The following is an 11,857-nucleotide window of genomic DNA, read 5'->3' as shown; positions in this document are numbered from 1 at the left end:
GAGGGGAAGTGGCTTCATATGCTCCGTTTGTGGATCAGTAGAAAAATAGCCAAAATGAGAATAAAGGCAACAAATGTACAGCCAAGAAAAATAGAGTTTGAATAAAGGTAGAGTCAATAAAGGTGCAGCCAAGTGTATAGGACGCCTTGAACCAACACCCCCTTCCTGCAGGCATGCTTCCATGAAGCTTATGCTTTGTCTGGCACGATCTCTCACGCAGATTCAGCAGGAGGTGTCATGGCATTTCTTCTTTTTTAAAAATTTTTTTAATTGAAGCTCATGAATGTCTCCATGCACAGAAGAGACAAATCTAAAGATCATCCGGAAAATGACTGGAAATGTAAGAATAAGAATTGGGAGAATTGATCTGACAATGGCAATTATAACTATTACACTAATCCAATCCAGAGGATTGAGGGCCTCCTCGTTATGCTTAAATAATGCTTCCAAAGATTGTAAAATTTTTACATCTAAATGAGCTTTACTACCTGCTATAATTTTGTCCTGTAAAGATTCCATAACATGAGAGATATCTTTATCTCTCCAAACTCCTAACAAATGCTTTTTGGTGGCATTCCAATTAAAAGAAAAGTTATATTTTAGAGCAGTAACACAGATATATTTAAAACTAGCATGACATTTAACTGAGAGTTGTGTTTTTAAATTTTGAACTTCCTGACCTATAACCAGAACCACTTCCTCCAGAGCATTTATTTACATTTCTAACTTTTTATCTATAATTTGTTGTTCTGCTAGGGCTAATGAAACATTTTTGCTTAAATCAGTAACAAAACGAGCAGTGTTTACTTCATTTACGAAGGCTGCTGTAGAAATCGCTAGAGCTAATTATTGTTATTAGAGCACTAATTCCTAAAATCAAGGCCTCAACAAAGCGTTTTGGCTGCAACATAATATCCAGAAATTTCAGCATTTGTAAAGCAGAATTTTTAAACCAATTGTCATTTTATAGATCTACAGGTAACATTACATATGAAGGTCTTTTTAAAATAAAAATTACAGAATAAGTTTTATCTAGAGAAGAAGTAAGACAATTAGTAAAAATACAATCCTTACAGCTAATATAATAAGATTTTCCTTGATTAATAATGATTAAATTATCTAGTTTTCCAGCTAAAATTCCCATAGGATATCCCACACATGCTCTTACCCCAATTGCAGTACTCTTAGTTTCTTTGTGCTTTTTCAGTAAAATCATGTTTGTTGCTGCAAAAAGTCTGAACAAATCCAGATGAATGCCCATTTTATTGTGAAAGGGAGAGTGACTCACCAAAATGGAAGCCACCCACCCTGGAGTGAGCCATCTTTTCAGGGGTTCCCCATGAGTATCAGGAGCATAGCCATTAAACTTTCCTGAATTATGTTTTAAGTAGGCAGCATAATCATAATCAGGGTTACCAATGGAAAAATCAAAAATACTATCTGGTGCCCCATAGGTTGTAAAAAACAGGCCTTTTGAAATCCACATTCCCACAATTATGGTGAGGTAATTAATACATCCCCAAACTGATCTTTGTCATGATATTTTTGTAGGCAGTTACCTAAATTTTTATTCCTCTTGGGAATGAAAAAGGATTCATTATAAGTATGAAAACCTAATATGCCAATTTCCCACATCAATCTTTTTTTGAACTTTTTATCATTGGATTGATCATCAGTCAAAAAAGTTCTATAGTTTATAGGCAAACACCCGGGGATATTTTCTCCTGATTGCGTTATGCAAATTGGAGTGGTATCTGTCATTCCTTCATAATTAATAGTTTGAGAAGTCATATGAGAATTAGAATAGTCCTCCAAACTCCCTAGCAGATCACTATTATTTTTCATTACTTGTATTATATCCTCATCTCCCCCATCCCACGGGATGTAGAAGAGGAGGATTAGGAACATATGCCCAGTATTGTTCTCCTGAAACAGACACTGCCTGCACAGCAATAATGGCAAGTATAGCAAGAAACTTAATTTAAACAGTGATAGTCTTTCCTGTAGAAACAACAATCTCCTCCGCAGAATGAGTGAGCTTCTTAATTTGTTCCCAGGTTGGTGGTTGGGCTTCTTTTGTTGCCATGGCCTGTTGAGGAGAAAGGTGAAGACTTTTGAGCTTGTGCATCGCCTTCTTCATTTCTTGCTTCTGGGTTTTTATTCGCCTGGGTTTCTCTTATTTTTCTAGGGCACACGAGTCGGGTGAGATTCCAGATGGGTGACTCGGCATCCTGTGGAAACACACATGTATACCCTCTTCCCGAGGTGATTAATACATCTGGCCCTTTCCTGGTGCCTGTGAACAAATCTTTCCTTTTAACTTTTGGCTGAACTTTAAATCCAATTTCGCTCCAATGTTTTTGCATAAGTGTAAGGTTTTGTTCATTAGTATTAAGGTGATTATTTACAAATATGGTTAAAGCTAAAATTACAGCAATAATTTCCGTCTGTTGCTCTGAAATGTCAGATGCCCTTTTAATAATAGGGAAGTGGTCTGGAATGTATACCACTGAAGTTCCATTTGATGACCTATCAGTAAAAACTGTTAGAGCTCCTTCTAAAGGTGTTGTTACCACTAATGGAAAAATGGTTTTTACCTCTTCCACAAAATTTAATAAAGGATATTGAGGAACATGAAATTTTATTTGTCCTGTATAATTTAATAATGCTAATCCCCAATTCTCATCATTCTGTAATAATATTTTAATTGTTTTTTATTATAAGGCATAATTATATTATTCATTTCTTTCTCAAATAACTCTCGGGACCTACTCCTTGCCTTGACAATGAGTTGGTTGCACAAATATACATAAGAAGCTATCATTCTTGTCTGACTGTGAGGCAAGTGAAGCCATTCCAGGACTCCATCTTGCCATAAACATCTTTTATGTGTATAAGATGTCTTTAACATTATAAAATCCCAGTCTTTATTATAGTCCAATTGGACCACTTTTGCTTGTAACTTTTCTTCCACCAATGAAATTTTTTCTAACATTATTGGAGTGAATTGTCTCTTAGATTTAGGATTAGAATCCCCTTTTAGGGCTTCAAACAATGGGTGTAATTCTCCTGTTGTAATTTTCAAGTAGGGTCTAACCCAATTTATGTTTCCTAGTAATTTTTAAAAATCATTTAATATTTTTAATTTATCTAGCTTGAAACTCATTTTTGTGACATGATGTATTATATTTCCTAAATAATTTAAAGGTGTATTATGTTGAATTTTATCTGGAACAATAAGCAAACCAAAGTTGGTTAATTGCTCAATGGTTAATTGTTAAAATTTGTTCTGTTAAATGTTTACTTTCAGCAGCTATTAAAATATCATCCATATAATGAATAATATAAGCATTAGAAAATTCTTCCCCAGTTTTTTGTAAAGATTTATCCACAAATTTTTGACACAATATAGGAGAATTTTTCATGCCTTGTGGCAAGACCTTCCACTGATATCTCTGCCAGGGCCTTTTCAAATTACATGAGGGCACATGAAATGCAAATCTTTGAAAATCATTAGGATCCAATTTTATTGAAAAAAATTCCTGAAAATCAATGATTATTATATAATGTCCTTTAGGAATAGCAACAGGAGATGGAAGTCTTGGTTGAAGAGCCTCCATATCATGCATGGTGTTATTAATGGCTCTGAGGTCTTGTAACAACCTCCATTACCCAGATTTCTTTTTAATTACAAAAACTGGAGTATTCCAAGGGCTATTGGATTCCTCTAAATGTCCTTTCTGTAATTGCTCATTTACCAATTGATCTACAGCCTGTATCTTCTCTTGAGTTAGGGACTACTGATCAACCCACAAAGGCTGATGATTTTTCCATGATATTGCATCAGCAAACTTCTCATCAGCGGCCTCTTTGAAAAAATTTGTACACTAAAGGAATCTGCAGTAACTAATTTTAGTTCCATGTTTTGCATAATGTCTCTGCCCCATAATGTAAGGGCAAAGCAGATACAATATAATGTTGAAAGTTTCCAAATCTATTTTCACACTCCCACTTTAAAATTTTTGAACTTTGAGCAACATTGTTAGCCATACCCAATCACATTAATATAGATTCTGTCTTCATAATTGGCCAGGATGAGGGCCCGTCTTTTCCTACAATACATGTTGGGTCTGGCCCTGTGTCCAAGAGACCTTTAATTGGCTTTCTATCCACTTTTATAGTTTTTATGGGTCGGTCCTTAGAAATAGATTGTACCCAGGCCACAGTTTCTGTGGAACTGAAACCTCCTGTACCTCGATCTTCTTTTAGGATTTGATTTGGAAGATGGACATAATTTAAAATTAAGATTTGAGCTTTTTTTTGATCCATATGTATTTGCATATTTTCTTTTAAAGACCTTACCATTACTTTAATTTCCCCTTGATAATCTGCATCATCTACTCCTGGTAATACCTCAAAATTTTCTTATAATTTGAGCTTCTACCAACTATCAAGTCCACAGTTCCTTCAATTACAGGACCATAAACTTGAGTGTTTATTAGCTGAACACCATACATGATAGAGATAATGTAATCTCTTTTTCCTGCCAGATCTAACCCTGCACTTCCTGGAGTAATTCTTGGCAAATCCCATACTGTAAATGGGGAGACAAGGGATTTAATGGATCTGATCCCTTTGGGGATTTTTGTGTAACAGTAGGTGTTTCCCCTCTTTCGTTTACGGGGCTGAGGGAGCACACCTATTCTTGTTTTTTGTCTCCTTTTCTTCTGCTGTTAGGAAAATTCTATCCTTATGATATTTTGATCTACACTCATTTTTCCAATGATTGCGTTTCTTTCATTATGGACAAAGTCCAGGCGCTTTACCCTTTTTATTGTTACTAGGTTTATTTTGCTTTTGTTGACAATCTTTACTCATGTGTCCTGACTGGCCACATGAAAAACAGACCCCATTTCTGGCCTGAGGTCATTTCTTATGTAATATTTGTTCATAAGCACTGAATGGTTCTCCTTTCATTGCTGCAGCATATGCCATTCCTTGAATGACTGCTGGTGAGGCATCTATGCATGCTTTAACATTATCTTGCATTGATCCCGTCAGTAAATGTAAAGTACTTAATACATAACTTTTCATACTGGTTACCTCCTCCCTCATTTTTCTCACAGTTTTCCTTCTCCTCAATACCTCTCAGAAGTTGTTATGTACATTTCTCATATATTGTCTTGTGAGCATTGCTATTGCATTGGTTTGCCCTTTGTCTTTTTTCTCACTATTTTGTTTTTCCTCTTCCATTCCCTAATTAAGGTAAATGTATACACAAAATACAGGGTATCAAAATCAAATACAATAGAGGATAAACCATACGGAGAAAACCCAAAAGAAAATAGAAATCACATACTACATTAAAAACAGCAACCGCAAGCAAAAAGCCTCTGTTTCCATATCTTGGAGTTCATTTTGCTCTGCATCAGCTTATATGGTAATATATATGCATAACAAAGCCACTGGAAAAGAATAGTTGTATGGATACTATATCATGAAAACAACGTTAACTGTTTCTGATGGTAAAGGTGGAATTAGGATTGGTGAAATTGCGATTCTGATAAACTAATCTCAAAAGTGTTTTACAATTATGACAGGTAAATTTTAATTCTTCAAGATTTTTAACAACTTAGCCTATTAAGAAAATTTAAAATTGCCTGGGAAAGAGGCTTTCATGCAAAGAAATCCATGGAGACTTAGTGGAGAGAGAGCAATGTGGGTGAAGATGGCTCATTAAACTAAACTAAACAAACAAACAAACCAATAAACCTCAGAAAACTTGCTGGGAATCCTGTAGGTTCCCTTGAAAATGTCCTTACCCAGGAAATATACTTTCAGTTTGTAAAACAAGGTTGTAGTGGAATTTAAATTCAAAGTTCTTTAAAGAAAAAGACATGAAAATTTGTGATTTGACCTTTAATTACCAAACTGTAATTCTCTGAAAAATATATTTTGAGTCAAAATATTTAGAGAGAAAGTGCCCTGCACAATGAATGAATGTATTAGGTTTATATTATTCTGTTTGTAATTCTTTCCACACTGTCTTTGCACATGAAGCACTGAAACGCAGAAAAAAAAATCTAATAGGATAATTCAAACCAATGATTTCAAATTTCTAAGAAGCTCACAAAAAATAATATCCTTATTAAGATGAGATAGTGAACACTTCTCTTATTACATAAGCCACAAATTTTGGGATCAGAAAAGAATTGAGGAAATGGAAAAGGTAACAAAACTCTTCTTAGAAGCTCTAGCTAAACATATTGGCTTCAACAGTGGAGAGAGGACAAAACTTTATGGTATAGATTCTCTTAATATTTTAGCTACCTAAAGTGATTTTACAGAGCCTATTTGGCTCACTACGATGCAGAACAGTTTGAATGAAGACATGAAAATAAATTCCACATCCGAATGAGGCAACTTAAAAGAGTTTTAAACGAGAAAACATGAACATGGAGCAATGGGGGAGGCCTTATAGTCCTTCAGCTTCCCTAAACTTGAAGCCAAGAAGCCGTGATTAATTGGAAATCAGGAAAGAGCTAAGAGGAGGACATAGAAGTAGGACATAGAAGCATTGTGCTTTGTAACAGACACTCATCCAAGGTATGGGTGATTTAACTCTATTCTCCTCGATACATCTTGTTGAACAAATGCAAGACCAAGAGAAAAATAATCAATTGAAATAATTTTGCAAAGAATAACTTCACTTTTCCTGATATTTTATCTAAGGAGAGACTTAAGAGAAAAGATAAAAAGTGGAGTATACTTTGGTTTCGTCAAAGCATCTTGTTACCAAAATATATTTTTGAGGTTAGAAACGATTGCACCAAAAAGTGGACTACTTATTTTTGTGGGCAATTTAGACACAAAAAGACTTTCAAGGTAAAAAAAAAAAAGAAAAAAGTAAAAAAGTATAGCCAAATATTTGTGATCACGGCTTCTTGGACTGGTTTTTTGGAGACAAAGTTTACATTAGAGTTTTTCCTCATTAACATAGAAGTTGGGTATTCATGACAACCAAATTCAAGGGGGAAGTTTAATGGACTCGCTAGGAAAGTACATAGAAAATCCTAAAGTGGTGCTGTAGCTCAATAGGTAGAGTGCTTGCCTTGAGCTGAAGAGCACAGGGACAGCAGACAGGCCCAGAGTTCCAGTCCCACGACCAACAAAATTAGTAACAGAAACTGAGAAAATCTTGATCGTTCATCTTATATAATGGGTGGGAGTAGAAGGGTAAGAAGAAATCTAAATGGTTCTACATCTATGGCCAGGCAAATGTGTTAGTGATATTCTTGGTGATAAGGATTACAAGTGAAAATGATGGATTTAGGGAAAAAAACTCTCTGATAGTTCTAAAGTTTATATTAAACAGAGGCAAAGATTGATCTCTTTAGATATCATCAAAATATCCATGACCATGAATATGAAAAAGAATGATAAAATTGGGGGCATTATTAAAGGGAAGAGGAAAAGAAAAGTTATGACATAAGTGTAGCAATGTGAGCACCAATGTTGACAAGATTGGAAGAAAGAGATAAGGAAACAAGAAAGTAATAAAAACAGATTTACAGAAGTAAAGAAAGGAAAGAATTCGCAGGAAGAAATGGTCAAAACTGTTACAAAGACATTGAAGGAAATATGCTATTTGGATTTGAAAACTAAAAGGACATAGACAAATTCAATAAGAACAATGTTTTGGTGAACTGGTAGAGATGTAAGTAGTATTGATGAAATTTTGAGATATGAATGTGAAGCCATAAAATTCTAGATCCATGAATTCAACAGATCTTTTTTTATTTTAAATGTTGGGAACAAATGCTTTTATCCTGACCTTAGGAGTATTATACAGATGTAACTGTCTGTGAATATTTTTGAAGACTATTTAACCAGGAGATTATGGATTGAACTATAGCACAGACAAACCTAATTTGCTCTACAGTTCCAATGAGTGACCCATGTATCTACATCACTTTGCGATTTTACTGAAATATCGTTAGATAGGTTTGGTCATCTTATCAAGCTATTCATTATAAATGTAAGACAAGTAATACCAAGTATAGGTTGAACATACAGTTTTACTGATGTTACTGAAGACTCCGCAAATTGATTCTTCTTTAGAATAGAAAATGCCTCAAAAGCCATTGATACGTCATAACTGCCATACACTCTATTTAAATATAATTCTTTTTAGGGAAATCTCCATGCTGAAATAACCTTCTCAATGAAACTGCCACACATTCTTATATGTAGGAAGTGCTCTTATAAACTTCAAGCTTTTATTGGATGGAAGAGTTCAGACATTACCATCACCACAAGGATTAAATGTCTAAAAAGAAAAGACATTTTTAATGCCTTTCTTTCATTTTCTGATACACATATGCATGTAGGGAAGGATTCTGATATAACAATAATACAATGGTGACTTGTAATAACACAACATCTAGGATCTAGTGTTAATTCAGTTACTTACTAATTAGCTCCAAACTGTGTGGATATTTATATTTCTCCTGGGTAAACTAATGAGCTCCAAGAAAATGTCCCTAAGAGCCTTTCAATTCAAATATCACTGTTTGTCTCAAAATGCCTTAAATTCTACATCTTCAAATGTTGGCATACAGTTATATTGTGGAACTTTTCTCCTCAGAGAGTAAGTACTACCCTATTGCTTAACATGGACAAAGTACCTTCATAAATAGACTGTGTGTTTGCAAACAAGAAGTGGTAGCTGAACAATATTTTTAGCAGTTTGTACAGATGAAATGGAAATAGAGCAATCAAAAGGAACATTCAAAAAAGACAAAGGCACAAAATAGAATATGCCAATTAAATGCTGACGTACAATTTCAAATAATGTGCTCAGGTGTGAGGGTGTGTTCAAAGTACACCGTCAGACAATATAGTTGGATATCTTGAGAAAAAACTACATTAAACTATCATGGAATTATCATACAAGTAGAAACCTGTTACGCTGACTCTCTAATCAGTTACAGCATCAGCAATTTAGGGAGTATTTTCCAAGAGCATACTGAGAAAAAGAGGGCTCATCACAACTAGTGTTCAGGTTGAACTAACAACAATCACATAACGTTTCTTATAAGTCTTCATTTATTTTAGAGCATTAAAGTGGGAAAAAGCCAAATAAATATTTTGCATGTATCTAAATTAAGTGGAACGTATTATATTGGTCTCTCTTTAACTTGGAAGTTATAGGTTATGTCTTTCTATACTCTAAGTTGGGACAATGATCTGCTTTCAGTTATTTTCTTCTCTTCCCCTTCTTTTGCCCTTCCACTTAAAGAGACATACTTGAGCTTGCATTTCTAATTTCAAAATTATCTGAATTTCTCCATACTTCTCGCAGCCTCCTATATCTTTCTCAAGGGAATATCTTCTTACTGCCATTTTTTATCCCATATGATAATGGATATGTTCTTGTCTAATTCAGTGCAAGATACACATTAGACTCATCCAGATATCTCAACACTTGTAGCACCATAAAATCTTATCTTACTTAGAAATCAAGATTTTAGTATGTCTGGGGAGCTGACATCTGTCATTTTTGAATGACCATAATTAATACTTACATGCAAGCAGGTTTTATACCAATATGCCTCTCAGTAGATCAATGAATCGGCATGTCCATTGAGGCGCTGTGGGCTGTGGCAGGGACAAGGAAGAAAAATGGTTGGCTACCCTCGGTTATTAATCCTTGGCCCCGGGGCTGGCAGGATAGAGAGTTTCCCTGCATAGGATAAGCATTTTTATAGGAATTCCTTTATTGTCTATTTTTAATCTACACACTCTTGCACAGTGCTTTCCTTTTTACATTTATGGCAAATTCCTGGTCCTCTCTTGTTAACATCAGTAGCCTTTTTACAATTCTTCTTTACATGTCCCGTTTGACCACATCCAAAACATTTTAGATTAGATGGTTTGTAATGCATGCCAGGTAGTGAGCATAGTTTCAGCAAACCACTGAATACGCCGGGATTCGGATGTAATTTCTTTACATGCCCTTATATGTAGTTACATCCCCAGATTCTTTAATAGGCAATAGGGCTCGTCTACAGTCCTCATTAGCATTCTCATAAGCCAACATGCCCAGTAGTTGTTGCAGTACAGCCTTGCCCACAACAGTATGTTCCAAGGTCAGTGTCAATCATGATAAAAATTTAACATAGGGTTTATTAGGTTTTTGAATTACTTTAGTCCAGGAGCCATAATGCTCTCCTGCCAGCCGAATCCTCCCCCATGCCTCAATACCAATGTCTCGTAACTGCTCATGGATCTCTTCAGGAGAGTTCACTTGCATATGAGCATCTGCATATTGTTCTGTCCCACTCAACATGGGACAGGTTATGACCTGCAGGTGTGGATTATTGCTCTGTGCATTTTGTCTAGTCCTTTCTGTATATAACTCAGTAAACCAGATTTGCCATTGTAGGTATTCAGGTTCCGTAAGCAAGGCTCTACAAAGCATCTTCCAATCCTCGGGAACAAAATTATTATAATGTCGCTGATGCGCATTAAGCAATTCCTTAACATAATGAGACTGAGGACCATACATCACTGCCTTCTTTAGTTTACCAATATCATCGACAGCAACACCGTCATATCTGGCTGGTTGAGCAATACCATTCATAGGAGGTGGTCAAATTACAGGATAAGAAAAAATAGGCATTTCATCATCAAATTCACTGTCTGAGCCTTCTGTTTTGTGAGGGAGTGACGCGGTAAAAATTACTTCAGCAAGCAGAGGAGCCGAAGGCTGTTTTACTTTCACTTTCTCAGATTCTCCTTTCACTCTGCTAATTTCTAACTCCATATGTTGTAATCTTGATAAAATCAACTCCATTTGCTCAGACATTCTATTTATGCTTTCAGTTTGTTCCTTTTCAGCTTTCTTTACCTCTGTTTTTTTCTCTGTTAATTGTGATGCAGCCTTATCTATTGTGTCCTTGACTTCAGAGTCCAATATAAAATCTACAATAGAAGGCGTGGCCTCTTTCTTTAAGTCCACTATTAATCTTTTCTCATTTAAAGCTTTAAAAATGCTATTTAAAATAGCCCAAATGGACCGAAATCTAGCAGGAATCCTTTCCCCTTCTCGAACAGCTCTTTCTACATTATACTTTACTCATTTCTAATTATCAACATCTAACGTCCCTTTGTCGGGGAATCAAGGATTCCATTCCCTAACTACATTAATACACATTTCTATGTCAAAAGAAGAAATAGGTACACCATAACCAGCAAGTAAATATTTTAGCATATGTAAGTATGGAGTAGACTTAACTTGTCCCATCACCATGTAATTAAAAGTACTTACCTGAATATCCCTTCCTGTATTCATCACTGCAGGGTTCCTGTTTGGGTGCCAATTGTCAACGTCTCAGGCATTGGGGTCCCTGGGTAAGGGTCGCAAAATCACCAGGACACAGGGGTTGCAGAGTGCAAATAGCAATTGCCACTGCATGCTGTGTTTTATTGCTAGTGGGTATTTAAGGACAAGCAAGTATTATCTTTGCCAAGATTTAGTCAGGAGACATTCACACAAAGAATTTCAACAGATACAATTTTGCTTAAACTATGTGATAAGTCTTTGTACATTTTTATCTAAACTATTTTAGAGAAAGCTCAAACCACTTCCCCATACTCAGGAAAATGCTTGACTAGCTGTTCGTCTATGCTTAAGTAAGCAGAAGAGCTACTTCCTCAGCTCCCAAGAGTCTGACAAGAGCTTTGAGATAGAGAGAACATGTTCCCTCTATTGCCTGGCATGCCAAGAGCTTTCCACATACACAAACACAGTCCTCAGATAATCCTGAGGCCGGAGCCTACATCATTCTGCCCC

The 11,857-nt window shown here is 35.6% G+C and overlaps 1 long non-coding RNA gene across 1 annotated transcript; it reads right to left on the bottom strand.

Moving 5' to 3' along the window:
* Positions 1-1,007: 1,007 nt before the first annotated feature.
* LOC138837905 (uncharacterized) lies at positions 1,008-11,602 on the bottom strand. The gene is made up of 3 exons (XR_011375500.1): positions 11,333-11,602; positions 9,588-9,660; positions 1,008-2,231 (listed from the first exon to the last, which is right to left on the bottom strand). It is a non-coding gene; the product is annotated as an uncharacterized lncRNA (long non-coding RNA).
* Positions 11,603-11,857: the final 255 nt, after the last annotated feature.

Source organism: Dipodomys merriami, unplaced genomic scaffold, assembly GCF_024711535.1.
Source record: "Dipodomys merriami isolate MVZ:Mamm:240054 unplaced genomic scaffold, mDipMer1.0.p SCAF_279, whole genome shotgun sequence".
In the NCBI taxonomy this organism is placed as follows: Eukaryota; Metazoa; Chordata; class Mammalia; order Rodentia; family Heteromyidae; genus Dipodomys; species Dipodomys merriami.
This window is presented reverse-complemented; position numbering and strand designations above follow the sequence as displayed.